We start from the raw sequence: 15570 nt of genomic DNA on the forward strand, positions 1-15570 counted from the left end.
TTGTATCATAAATGAGTATATCAGTCAGGGTTCTCTAGAGAAACAGAACCAGTAAGAAGTGTCTGTATGTATATATAGTTATGCACAACATGATGATGTTTTGGTCATTGATGTGGTCCCACAAGATTATAATGGAGCTGAAAAATTCCTTTCATCTAGTGATGCTGTGGCCATCATAAGGTCAAGCAAAGCATTACTCACATGGTTGTGGTAATAGCCTGGAGCTGCCAGTCATATCAAAGTATAGCATTTATAGTAATATCCAGTACATAATACTTGATAATGATAATAAGCAAAGATGTTACTGGTTTAGAATGGACCTCAGAATGGAAATTACCAAACACATAATTGACTACTAAATTAGCATCTTTCCTGTAGAACATGGATGAATTTTAATATTTCTTTGTTATTAAATTTAACCATAAGCAAAATATATACATTGTTATAATTTTATGTTTTCAGATAGGTGACTCAATATGTGTACTCTCATTATTAAATAGAGTACAGCAGAAGAAACATAAATCCTGAAAACAGAGTCTGGCACTAAAAATTAAATGTGAATGAGTCATAAAAATATCTTCATAGTATGAATTGTGGAAGCAATTTGGTCACATAATTCTCTTGGTTATACTCATACACAAATACTAATCATTACCATGATGACATTTTCCTTTTGAAGGTAGCAATATATAGTTATGGTTAAAGATTTAGTATAATAAAACATATACAAGTGAATATTTATGTGCAAATACAAACTGTGTATATATATTCATTTTTGTATATATGTCATAGTGACATGCTACAGAACATTATCAGGAAAGTAAAACAATCAAAGAATTTATTTGATTCTCTGCTTATTCAAGAAAGAATTTACTTGTTTCTCTAATAATTAGTAATTTTAAATAAAAGAACTTGTAAATGAAAGAATTAGTCTGGTAAAGTTTATCTTAGATTTATGTATGTATGTATTTGTATATTTGCTTTTCCAGAAAAGATAGAAAAATACCAGCCATTTGAAACCATGATGTTCTAATTCTACTGCAAACTTGAGTACCCTTGGTTTTGCATTTTGTTCAAGCTGTATCACAGACCTTTCTACCAAGATGCTTTGAATCTTGTTCCAACTGTAGTTTTATATATATAACTGGAGGCATGGTGCACAAAATTCGTGCACAGGTAAGGTCCCTAGGCCTGGCCGGCAATCAGGGCCGATCTGTGGGGCAACAACCTGCTTGCCAGCCCTGCCCCCCTGTCCCCCGTACCACCACCGCCAGTCACCTCCCTCTGCAGGGCGTCCGGCGGGGCGATTGCGGGGGAGGGGGCCTTGCTGGCACCTACCTTGGCTGGCCTGGGGTCTGCAGGCTGGGGGCAGCTTCTGTGTTGAGCATCTGCCCCCTGGTGGTCAGTGCACATCATAGCAACCGGTTGTTCTGCCATTCGGTTGATTTGCATATTAAGCTTTTATTATATAGGATTTCTAAGCTGAAAATGAGAGAATATGAAAGTTATATAAATGACTGCCTCCCTCTCCCCATTAAAAACTGCTTTCCATTTTCTTATTAACAGTAAAAGTGTAGCCCGACTGGCATGGCTCAGTGGTTAAGCATTGTAGTAAATGTATTAATACCTTACATTTTAAATAGCTATCTTAACTACTAACTATATGTAGTATGGCTCTGAAATCAAGTCTATGTTCATGCTCCTGCATGGGATTCTCCTATTCCCAGCAACACTTGAGTGATTATTTCAACCTTGTTTGAAGTCGTTCTTTATGTTCTGCTCTTCCCTGTGCTAGACTACTAGAGCAATTCAAGCTGAAATGATCATTTCCTTGAATCATTCCCTCTATATTAATTAAAGAAAAATAACATTCTCCTGAAATTTCTCAGTTAATATTGCACATGTTTGTTTGTTTGTTTCTTTTTTCATGTATCATTATTTTCAAATGTCTTTACAGTCAATATAAGTAAATATATCATGGAAAATTTGCTGTCTACCCATTACAAATGACCTCATTAGCTTTCTGGATATATTCTGAGGGCTCGCACTATATCAGAATTACCAAGGGGCTATGAAAGTTTATGAAGGCTGCAAGGTCTTTTCCAGTGAAAAAGCAAATATAAATTGAATAAAATCTGAAAAAAGCCATCGTGTGTATTCCTCACAAATACCCCCCTGGTTCATCTAGGGGTTAACCATTTTGACCTACCACATGTAGGCAACAGCAGTTCCACAATGATAAAGAGCCTAAAATTACATATTTTTATTGAATACAATTACCTCAATTATAGTTAAAGCCTTAGGACAACTAGAAATATATAATTACAACACTTTTATATTTAAAAAATGGAGTTCCAATACTTAAAGATCAGAATTTAATGGGAACTACTTTGAAAGAAACCGCCACATGTAGTTTTAGGCTAAATTATCCACAAAACTACCAGATGGTTAAAGATGTTTCAATTTCATTTTCCAGAATATCAAGTGTAAAATTTAAAATGGCACAACCAGATTTAAAGGGAGAGAAAATACAAGTTCAAGACTTTCAAAGTAATGCTCAGTCAGCTTTACAGTACCTTGAAAATGATCTTATTCAAATGGAGTAACTCTATGTGAAAAAAAAAATCTAATCAGAATCATAAATAGTTCATATTTAAAATGTTGAATTCCAAATCAATTGTTCTACCAACAACCTATTGAATTTTAACTACATTTTCCAACGGACCTATTTGGAATTCCTTAGAGATGGTCTGTAGGGTCCATTTGCTTCAGAATTGCTTTCATTTTATTGATCTGGTAAGAAAAAAAGCAAGTCAGAGAGGGATTATAGAAGCTTAATTTAAAAGCAAAAGGTACAGTATGGTTTTGTCATTCCAAAGTGAACAAATCAATTAGGATTTGTAGTTCTTAGATGACAGAAATATTTCCAAGGTGATCACATGATGAATTTCAGACATATCCATTAACCACACTCTCACTTATGAGTATATCAAATTACTGTGTATTAAGCAAAAATGATTGTGGCTGGTCCATGATCAATTACTTTTACTAGATGTTTTAGTTGGAGGCTATTTTGGGGTGAAAATAGCTTCTCTTTTAATAGACCCATTTGATAAAATATCCATTAGTGGTCAATCTTTTTCATAGCTTGAACTGTTGTAGCAGAAAGCCACATAGAAAAGAATAACATCAATAAAAGTGCAGGATCTAAGAGTCGGCCATGCTACACCTAGTCTCTAATAAATAAAATGTATCTACGTTTTACTCATTATCATTTCCCCACTCCCATACCACCCTACTACCCATAATTTGATTCTATTAAGCTTACATTTTATTTCTGGTCTTTCTTTTCTAACACTATGGTTCCTCTGTTTTCTCTATTTTGAGTTTGGGGCCCTTGTTTAACCATAACTTAACTGATTTTGGCTTAGACATCAATAACAACTTGTTTTTAATTTCTCCTCTATTCTAATAAGTAGTGCTGTGTCTTAGTAAATCTCCTGCACAGTATATGCAAAAGGAACCTTGTATTCTTAAACCCAGCTACTTTCCTTCCTGCACAAAGTGAGAAAAAAAATGGCAAATTGCATGGTAGAAAATAATAAGTTTTTCCTCATTTTACAACCACAGAGCTAGTTAAGAAGTCAGTGTTTTTCTCCCATTATGCTTCTGGCAATATTTTGCTTCTATTTGGCATTTCAGCATTGAGAAAACAGTCAAAGGCATTAGAGTCATTCGTTGTTAAAATGACTGTACAGCATCCGTTGCCAAGCATTTATTTAGGAATTTAAAACATATTAAGAGGCTGCTCATGGATTTTACTGTGCATGCTTCTGGAATTTAGTTAAATTCTTGAGTATCTAAATTGAGAGAAAGTCTTCCTTTTACCTTTAAAAATTAGATTTTTCTGGTACTATAAATATATTATCCTCCATGACAGAAATAACATATTGAAGCAACATCTTCTCAAGGATATTGCTCAGGTTCTTTTCCCATTCTGTGCATTAGAATCTTAACAAAAATGACAACATCGGGTCTATTTGCTACAAAACTTAGCATGGTTCTGGCTTCCAAATAGATAATAAATGCTCAATAACTATTTATAGAACAGACAAATAGCTTCATAATGAAGAAGAAATAACTAGTGAAATGATATCATAAGAATCATAAAATGAGAGATTAACACAAAAAAACAGTAAGTACATATCAGTTATATATAACGTGGTTTTAATTTTAATTGCCAAACCTCCCATCCAGAGATTTAGCAAACATCATTTTAAAAGGGATATGTACTGGTTTTATATGTATGTCTTTCTCTCTTTTAGTCATTTTATGCAGTATCAATCAACTTCTGTTAAGTTTTTCCATTTAATGTCATGGTTTTAGATCTCAGTCAGAGAAAATTTGTAATCCCTACTTGCTCAAGCAGTGAATTGTTATTAACACTTTCTACAGCACACATCATACTGACATTTATGAAACTGCTCTCTGTTGAATGCAAGTTTCCTCTTTTTTGTGGAAATTCCTTTTTTCTGTAGCTTTCCTCTTAAACTCCTTTCCCTCACTCTCCAAGTATTTTCAGTATTCCTAAATTGTGGAATAGTGGAATTGCTTCTTTGGTAGGAAACGATGCATTTATTAGATGAGTATGATCTGATTTAAAAATTAAAAATAAAAATTTAACTTCCTGCTTAGACATCAGCATACCCTCCTGAAAATTTTCAACTAACAACTTGCACTCCACAGTTCACAATTTCAATCTTTATCCATGTTAAACAATCATTTGTCAAACTATAATACCACTTGAATTTGGTGTTTAATTAGATATATAGATTTTTAAATCTTTATTGTTGAAAGTATTGCATATGTCACCTTTTTCTTCCCCATTGACCCCTTCGAGCCATCTTCCACCCCCTCCCTCCACCCCAGGCCTTCACCACCCTATTGTCTGTGCCCTTGAGTTATGCATATATGCATACAAGTTCTTTGAGTGATCTCCTGGTACCCACCCCCCCACCCCTACATTCCCTCTGAGAATACCAATCAGAATGATTTTATATTTATAGTTACTAATAAGTAGAAACAGCAGCATGCCAATGTAAAATTATTTTTTATTCATTCTTGATCATATAGCTTATTGTAGTCTTCTGAGGATGCATCTGTAGCTGGCAAGATTTGGAGTTTTAAGAGAAAGAGTATTGGCGTTTGAAGCCTTTTGATGTAGTGTTCCCCAGGCTCCTCACCTCAGATCTGTGTCATCCATAAAAGACTTGAACTGAATAAAGGATGGTGAGAACAGGGGACTGCATCTAAGAGCCTGTGACATGCTCTTTGACTGAACCTGTGATAAGACCAACTTTGCTTCAGTTTTGAACTTTGTGCCTTCCCTGAAAAAAGAACCACAGAAGCAGAGAACAGCTTTTGTGTGTGTGTGTGTGTGTGTGTGTGTGTGTGTGTGTGTGTGTTTAATCGGCACATTTTTCCTTAAGTGATTCTTCAAGCCAAAGGCATAGTCCCACAGTCTTCTCATAATTTTAAATGACTTGTTTCAAGCAGCATTTTACTTGATGTTATATCACACATCACCACTTTCCTTTAGTTGCAGTATTTTCTTGGATTGAATTTTATTGTCTTAATTACATTTATTAGGATGGCATTGGTTTGGTTAATGAGATTTCAAGTATACATTTCCATGATATATGATCTGTATATTGCATTGTCTGTGCACCACACAAAATCAAATCACCATATATTTGGCCCTCTTTACCCTTACTATACCCCCACACCCCCTTCCCTCTTGTAACCACCATACTGTTGTCTGTGTCTATGAATTTCAGTTTTATATCCCCATCAAAATTCCAATGACATTTTTAAAAGAAATAGAACACAAAGTCATCATATTTTCATAGAACCACAAAAGACCCAGAATTGGCAAAGCAATACTCAGAAAAAGGAACAAAGCTGGAGGTATTAAATTACCTTATTTCAAGTTATACAACAGAGCAATGATAATCAAAACAGCATACTATTGGCAGAAAAACAGACATACAGACCAATGGAACAGAACTGACAGCCCAGAAATAAAACCACATGTACTGGGGCAAATAATTTTTTTACTAAGGAGAAAAAAACATACAATGGAGAAAAGAAAGCCTCTTCAATAACCAGTGCTGAGAAAATTGGAAAGCCACATCAAAAGAATAAAACTAAACTACAGTTTGAGTCCATGTATAAAAATTAATTTATATTTTGAAATCCTAATCCTCAGAATGTGAACTTATTTTAAAACTAGAGGCCTGGTGCATGAAATTTGTGAACTGGGTGGGTGGGGTCCCTTAGCCCATGTGTGCCCTCTCACAGTCTGGGACCTCTTGGGGGATGTTCAACTGCTGGCTTAGGCATGATCCCCACAGACCAAATGGAATGAAGAAACACTTGGGGATTGGGCCTAAAATGGCAGACAGACATCCCTCTTGCAGTCCAGGGTCTCTAACTCCTTACTGCCTGTCTGCTGGGTTGCTTCTCCTTAGTGCTGCCACAGAGGCGGGAGAGGCTCCTGCCACCGCTGCTGCACTCGCCAGCTGTGAGCCCAGCTTCTGGCTGAGCGGTGCTCCCCCTGGGAGAGCACACTGACCGTGAGAGGGCAGCTCCTGCGTTGAGTGTCTGCCCCCTGGTGGTCAGTGCACATAGTGACCAGTTGTTCCAGTCGTTCCCCTGTAATGGTTGCTTAGGCTATTATTATATAGACTAAAGGCCCGGTGCACGAAATTTGTATACCGGGGGTCAGTGGGGGAGAGTCCCTCAGCCAGGCTTACACCCTCTAGCAATCCAGGACCCCTGAGGGGATGTCCAACTATTGGTTTAATCCCGGTCCCACCTACTAGGTGTACCAGTTAATACTTCAGATTTTGTAATCAAAGAAAACACGATAATTTCAAGAGAAACATCAAAAGTGCTTTATTCAAAGTAATGTCCATCGCTAGCTACACATTTCCCCATCTTTCAGGTAATTTTTGGATACTGTCCCAATGGAACTTTTCTTGTTTTGAGGCAAACCATTCAGAGACCAATTTTCCACTTCTTTGTATGTTTTGAAGTGCTGCTCAGAAAGTGCGTGAGCCATCCATCAGAATAAGTGGTAATCTGAAGGAGCAAGGTCTGGTGAATACACTGGATGGGTTAATACTTCCCAGGCAAGATCTTTTAACGTGTCTTTAACTGGTTTTGAAGTCTGTGATGGTGCATCATCATGAAGCAAAATTACTTTGCTGGTGTCTTCTGGAACATTCTGGTCATTTCATGATCAAAGCGTGGTTCAAATTCATTATTTGTTGTCAGTATTAATGGTTTCACCTGGTTTTAGAAGGTCATAATACACCACATCTTCCTGATCCCACCACACGCAGAGCATTGTCTTATTTCCGAAGCGATTTGGTCTTGCAATCAATGTTGATGGTTGACCTGGATCAACCCATAATTTTGTCCATTTGGGATTCTCAAAATAAATCCACTTTTCATCGCCAGTCACAATTTGATGCAAAAAAGACTTTCTTTCGTGCCCTTGAAGCAACATTTTACTGATGACTTTTCGGTTTTCCATTTATCTTTCATTCAGTTGATATGGCACCCATTTCCCTTCCTTTAAAATCTTCCCCATTGCTTGTAAATGATCGGAAATTGTTTGCTGAGCAACGTTTAATCTTTCTGCAAGTTGTTTTTGAGTTTGACAGGCATCTTCACCCAATAATGCTTGTAATTGTTGGTCTTCAAACTTTTACGGCTGACCTGGACATTCTTTGTCTTTCACATCGAAATCATCACTTTTAAAGCATTTAAACCAGTGTTCACAAGTATCTTGAGATGGAGCATGTTCACCACAAGCTTCCCGAAGTATACAATAACTTTTTCTTCAAAATAAAGTAATGAATTATAACTTCCCACAAATGCTCTTTCTTTGGCACAAAATTTGACATTTTTAACTGTAAAAATATATATGATGTTAACACCTTCAGAAAATTTGACATATGAAGTTTTGAAGCTTGTTATCAACACAACAAAATAGCATACATATCAAATCACATATATATCAATATATGTGTAACTCCATCTATTGAAAAAAAAATCTGCATTATTTACTGGTACACCTAGTAAACTGGCAGTCAGACATCCCTCTTGCAATCTGGGACTGCTGGCTTCTAACCACTCGCCTGCCTGCCTCATCACCCCTAACCACTCTGCCTACCTGCTTGATCGCCCCAACCCCTCTGCCTGCCTGCCTCATCACCCCTAACCACCTCTGCCTCAGCCCCTGCCGCCCTGGCTTTGTCCGGAATAACGTCTGGAAGTTCGTTCGGCTGTCTGGTCTAATTAGCATATTATGCTTTTATTACTATAGATAGGGTCATTGATGATATAATTAGTCAAGTTCAAGTGATGTTTTGGTGGGAGGCAATCCAATGTGACCCTTATCCCCCAATGGGGAAATTTTGTCCCAGAGACTGATACACATGGAGAGTAGACAGTCTGAGGGAGAACAGCATGTGATGATAAAGGCAAATGCAGTGATATTTCTGCCAGTCAAGAAACCAATCCTGCTGACACTTTGGTCTTGTACTTGCAGCCTTCAGAACTATGAGACAATACATTTCTATTATGTAAGCCACCCGATTTGTGATGGTTTGTTACAACACTCTAGCAAACAAATACAAACATTATTTCTCTCCAGCATGCTTTTGATAAAAACATTTTGAAGTGTTTTTGAGGATATATTCTTTAAGAAATACATGGAAATGAGTGTTCTGTGTTGCACAGTAATTGCAAATGCAGTATTTGTTTTAACTTCCTGCAACCCTACTGATATGCTTCAAGGACAAATATTTTTATCTTTTTATTCACTGATATAATCCAAGCAACCTGAATGGTATGTTTGGCATATGGTTGGCACTCAATAAGTATTTCTTGCATGAATGATTGAATGCTCTTATGAGAGTTGAAGGGTGTAACTATTACTTCTCCTTGAGTAGACTGCTATTCAACCATATTATAGAAGAGGCTCCAGGGAGTAATCATCAGCAGATCCAAAAGATATTCTAAGCAAATATTATGGGTCAGATCTGTAAGAAAAAATATTTTATTGAGCCTCTAAATTCCCAAATTAAAGAGAATACCAGAATCCTATTTTCAAGCTTTTGTTTCTATATATCCGTTATTGATCCATGATACAGGAAGAAATATTGAGAAATTAAAGCCACAATGGAAGGCAAATTTCTGCAAAGTACCTTGTTCTAATCATTTAGAAGATGACTTTAGGCAAGCTTTTTATTCATCTGTCTTTCAGGAGGTATGATAGTGATTGGACTTAGTCTGGCAAATCATCAAGAGGTACATGTTAAATCACTGCTGTCACCTCATTCAAAAAGAAAAATATGAATGCACCCCACTTTGTCACAATTGCTGAGCTAAAAATGGAAAAGCAATTCACATATTCAGAGTCTACAGTTGCACTATTGTAATAGAAAAGGAGTAATAAGAGTACTAATTTGATCTGTGCTTGTGGGCTAGGAAAAAATGTTGAAATCAGGGTGAGTGATGATAGCACAAAACTCAAGAATGCATATAAAGGGAACAAAACCAATCCCTTATTATACTTGTTGTTATATAATTTTATGGTTTGTTAAGGGACCATTTCTGATTATCCCAATTCAGAATGCAAATTTCTGCATCCCAATTTAGATGTCTATAAGAAATCTATGCTGAATTTTTACTACTTAATGCCTGTTCCTTGAGACAAAAAAAAATCATTAAATGCTGGGAGTAATATTATATTATTTTAATTGTATTTTAGGTCATAATAAAAAATTAAAAAGGTCAGGGGTGGATAGACATGCTTAAATCTCATCTGCTTCTCAATTAAACTAGTAGAGTAATGACAATATTAGAGATGTATTTCATCTGATTTTGTTGAGTAAAGTTTCCTAATGCTTTCAACAACTGCCCAGATCAAATAGTTTGCCGTCAATGAAAATTATCAGACAATCTAGTTTCCATATTAATTTGAAAAGAATTTAAAATTTGTGTAGGCCAATAGTATGTAAATAAATATTATTTGTATGAAAAATATCCAAACATATTTGAAAAATAATTGACAAGACTGTAGAATCTTTACATATACAAAAAATGATAATACAAGATATATGCAATTGTTCATGATTTATGGATGAAGATAAGACTAAAAAAGTTAGTGGGGATTGTTGTAAGTAAGCATAAGATTGAAAGTCAGGCATATCTGAATACAATTATTGTCCGTACTTACAAGTGATTTAACTTGGTCATATTATTTCACTTCTTGGAAGCTCAGTTTTCTTATATAGAAAATGGAGGCAAATAATTTACTTATAAGCTTTTTTGTGAGTTTTAGGAACTATATGCAATCCTTGGTATCTTAAGATCTGGCTTTTCAATACATAAGAGCTCTTCATATTAATATGAATATTAATAGTCATAGTCTAGGCCCAAGCAAGTTGGAGTTTCTAATCTAAGCGAGTTTTCAGCATAGAGTAAGGTCTTTAAAATGAAATATCGGAGCAAGAAAGATTAGCTACTCTATGGAAAAATACAAATTTTTCCCAATTATATAGGTGGATCAAGTGAAATCTCAGTTCTTAAAGAAAATACATCTTTAAAAATGAATGAAATTACCAGATATGAATAATAAAAGTTTTATTTTAACTCTATTCCTAAAATACAAAATATAGAGAGATTGGGATAAATTGGGTGAATAATATAAATTGAAAGGAAATGAAAAGCTCCCTGGGTAATGACAAGTTTTAACAGGAAGTCTTAAAAGATGATGTTAGATGCAAAATAATAGGAAGCCTATAGCATAAGCATAAAAAAACCAGCTATTTGGCCTGTGTAGAATAATCAGAAAATAGGATATATCACAAGATGGGATATCAGAAGTCATCAGTGAATGTAGGAAGAAATGCATGAATGGTTTATAAGTGGATAGGAAAGATAATTCATTTTTTTAGTTCTATTAGACTATTAAAGTATTTACCTACAGAGCGACTTGAATGCTATAAGACAGCATCCAGTAACATGTGTGAATCCCACTGCTAATATTCATATTATTGTTAGGCCCATAATTTTGGATGTGAGGCAAAAACTTTGATTTGAATATTTGTTTAAGAACAAAATACCAATTGCCACTACACTTCTGTGCCTGGAATTTCTACTATGTTACTAATATTAAGACACAGAAAGAGAAGAAATGAAATCATTTAATTTGCGGCAACATTTTGTGAGTCCAGGCCTCTTGCACAGTCTTCTACCTGAAGCATTTAGTAGAGGATCTTTCAAAAAAAATATATTCCCAAACTGAATTGGATACAGCCCCTGACATTATTTTAATGTTATGCTGACCAATGAGTCCTCGGGTGAAATGTTCATTGGAGTCTGGGAAAACTTTCAATTTGTGATCAAAGAAGATACATGCAATTGGCAGCATCTTTTCAATTCCCCCTTGCCCTTAACTTTTACCTTGAATATGGTTACTAGTCATTAGCAACCATCTAGAGAATATGAGGTAAAGATTATACTAGCACCATAAAGTGAGCTGCCAAGTTTTTTTTCTCTTTTATATATAGTAGAATATTATTTTAGGACTGGAATTATCTTTTTCTTGATCATTTCATAAAATTGACTATATGGATTTTCACTGACTTTTATTTTAAATTGCTTTTAATGTTGTGAGTATTGATAAGGAACTTCAGATTACATATGTCTATTGAGGAAGTTTTTGACATGTATACATTCCTGGAATTTACCCTTTTATCTTTTTAATTTACTCTCAAGAGGTACTTCTACTTAATATCTATTCAATTTCTAGTCCAATTTTATGTTCCCAACATTATGTATTTCAGCTGTACTTTATTTTTTAACTTGTCTTGAGGTTTTAAAAATATTATTAATCATTTCAAAGAACCAAATTCAGTTTCTCTTTCCTCTACCTCCTCCTATTCCTTCTCCTCTTCCTCTCCTCCTTGTTTTCATTTTTATCTCCATATATTTTTGTATCTCAATAATTTCTTCTCTAACAATTATTTTCTATTCTCTAAAGGCTAATTTGTTGTTGTTGTTCTAACTTCTGAACCTTTAACCTTCAATATTTTTAGTTTCTAAATTTTACATTTAAGGATAAAAATATTCCCATCTACTGTTTTACATATATCACATTAGATTTATTATATATATATATATATATATATATATATATATATATATATATATATATATATATATATAATTGATTTCAGAGAGGGAGAGGGAGAGAGAGATAGAAATAGCAATGTTGAGAATCATTGATGTGCTGCCTCTTGCATGCCCCACATTGGGGATTGAGCCTGCAACCTAGGCATATGCCCTGACAAGGAATTGAACCATGACCTCCTGTTCATAGGTCGATGCTCAAACACTGAGCCACGCTGGCCAGGCAGAAGTTAGCATTCATTAACTGTATATCCCTGGCTATGTTGTTGAGTCTCATTGTTTTCTTATCGGAAGCTTGCATGCAATAATATTCCTCATGTTTGGGGAGATTAAATTAGATAATTTATATAAAACTACTTTCCAGCTTTATAGCACTGTGCAGCTTTCAATATAACAAAATGACATGTTTCAAAAAGATGAAAAGCTTGACACCTCAGTAAATAGAACCATTTGGTGATGAATATAGCACTCTTGATATTATGGTGAAAAATAGAAAACTGAAGTCATGTTCTTACTGCAATATTATGTGGTTCAGAAAGTATAATTTGAAATATAAGGAAATGTTATGCTGCACAGATCTTAACTAGAGGGGTTGTCAAAAACTATGAAAGGTTTGAAGCTCTAACCTATTTGCAAGCTAACAAGTAGCTTCCCATTTTCAAAGATGCTGGTGGAAAGCACAAAGCCCCTGGGTCAGAGAGTAAGCATGTTGTTACTCTGAGAGAGCAGCATGAGTTTCCTATTCATATCAGCTCCCCTTGCTCTGTCCCCGATTCTCCCGAGGCAATGGAGCGTACCCCAGTTGAAAGCTATACCCAGGATGGAGCTCTGAGCAAGCCTGCCCAACATTTCCCTGGAGAATGGCATTATTTTTATTAACCTGATCTGAAAATGTGCTTTCTACTCCATAATGGGATACTCTATGTTCCAAGGCTATTTGCTACACAAACATCCTTGAAATAATCTGAGACACAAACTGTCAATGATTCACAAGATTATCAGAAATGTAAGAGATCCATTGAGGATTGTCTCCACACGAGGATTTACCACACATTTCTGCCCACTAATAACATTCATTATTTTTATTGCAAATTATATATGCATTCTTATCTGGAAAGCATAAAAATTGATGCAGTTCCTATAATGGAATATTTTGAGAACTAAGATTTTGATATTTGTGTTTAACAGCTTAATAACCTCACATGAATTAAATGAGAGAGAAAATCACATGATTCATGACAAAGGCATTTATTTGTAATTTCTAAATAAAATGACATTTACCATTTCTCTTAGACTATATTTTTTTTCTCAAAATAAAATCCCATCTTCTATGACATTTCATCTCTAAGAGGTGGGGTAAAGTAATCTAAATCTATGTCTTCTATTTGTAAAATCTGATAGCAAGTACCAGATAATGTGAATTATACATTTTCACAAAGGAGTTGATGGTTTCATAAGATCATTTGGACATGCATAGTACATAAAAGATTAATCCATGTTAAAATATAAATCACTGACAAAAGCATGCCACTAGTCAATATAATATTGCTAATTGCCCATTTCAAGGAAGATCCAACTATAGAAATGTCCTTGACATTTTCCTCAGGCAAAGCAATTGAGAAAAATCTACTTAGTCTCTTTGCAATTTCCCTTTTATCTAAAAGAACTTCATTTACACCCTCTTTATATAGTAACCCCACTGATTCTCAAGCTGGCTTCCTTCTTTAATATGCTGTTGGAACTTTATAATTTTGCTTTCAACACTACATGCTGGTGACTCTATTTTCATTCTGCCTAACTTCTAGTTTTGTTTCCATATGAAGAAAGAGATTCAATAAAAGTTACCTAAAAAGGAATCTCTGATATGCTTGCAGGATATAAATCCAAGGCCTTAAACTTAAAAGTAAACTAGACTAAGAACAAATTCAAACTTGAGTATATTGTGGACTTAAAATATTAGAAAAAAAAATAATTCATTTTGAATTAAGATTCTCTGAAATGCACCATTGCATATATGGCACCCAACATTTTAAACTATAATTTGAAGGACAATATTGATGGTTGAAACTTTGAGAGATGTATCCTGGCCATAACTAAATACATATTGACACAATTTCAGATAACATCAATTTTTATGTGAATCTATGACAGTATTATTTATTAGGAGTATATGTTACATTTTTAAAACAAACTGCCATGCTCAAGAACACCTTAGGCTATCTCAATAGTGATTTATGTAAGACAGACCTGGGGTATTTACTTGACAGGAACAATATGAGCCAACAATGTGTTGAGAAACACAGTATATCTAATTGAAACTTACACACCATTATTGAGAGCATCATGTGCTGAGAAAAGAAAATGATAATCTTTGATAAATCTCCAGAGGCCACCAACTCAGGGAAGAATATTTCTCTCAGTTTCTAGTATTCCAACTTTACTTGAAGAAGTATGCAGAACAACTGTTAACTATATGATTTCATTTATATGTGGAATCTAAAGAACAAAATAAAAACAGACTCATAGATACAGAGAACAAACTGATGGTTACCAGAGGGAAGGGAGTTGGCGGGCTGGGAGAAAAAGACGAAGGGATGAAGAAGTACTGATTGGCAGTTACAAAATTGTCAAGGGGAAATAAGCTAAACATTGAAAAGATAGTCAACAATATTGTAATAACTATGTATGGTGCCTGGTGGATACTTGAAATATCAGGGGAAAACGCTTTGTAAAATATATGATTGTCTACCAGTATTGCACACCTGAAACTAATACAAAATAATATTGAATATAAACTATAACTGAAAAATAAAATTAAAAATAAATAAATAAATAAATAAATAATGCAATGTATTTGAAGCCGGGAATAGGCTTAATGTGAATTACCTAGAGAAAAATAAGGAAGTTATACACAAATAGTTTCCAACTAAAAACTCTGAAGACTATTCAAATGGAGAGAAAAAGCTTATAATGATGGAATGGATTACTTTCTTACAGATTATCATCAGCAGAGTATATGCTAAAGTATCGCTCCCAACATCTCATGAATATTCCTTTCCATCAGTGGCATGTGAAAATTCCTATCCAGCACTGATATTCTGTAATTCTGTGACAGTTAACCTGTAGATTTCTAAAATTTTCCTTCTTTTACTGTGTTTTTTTTAATTATTTCTATAGAAATAATATGAAGTAAAATTAGTAATTGGTCAGAGGAGGACCCCACCCATGCACAAATTCATGCACTGTGCCTCTAGTAATAAATTATGTCAGATCAGTGTTGCATAGTTCTCATAGTCACTA

The sequence above is a fragment of the Plecotus auritus genome (assembly GCF_963455305.1).
Source record: "Plecotus auritus genome assembly, chromosome: 7".
NCBI classification, from domain to species: domain Eukaryota; kingdom Metazoa; phylum Chordata; class Mammalia; order Chiroptera; family Vespertilionidae; genus Plecotus; species Plecotus auritus.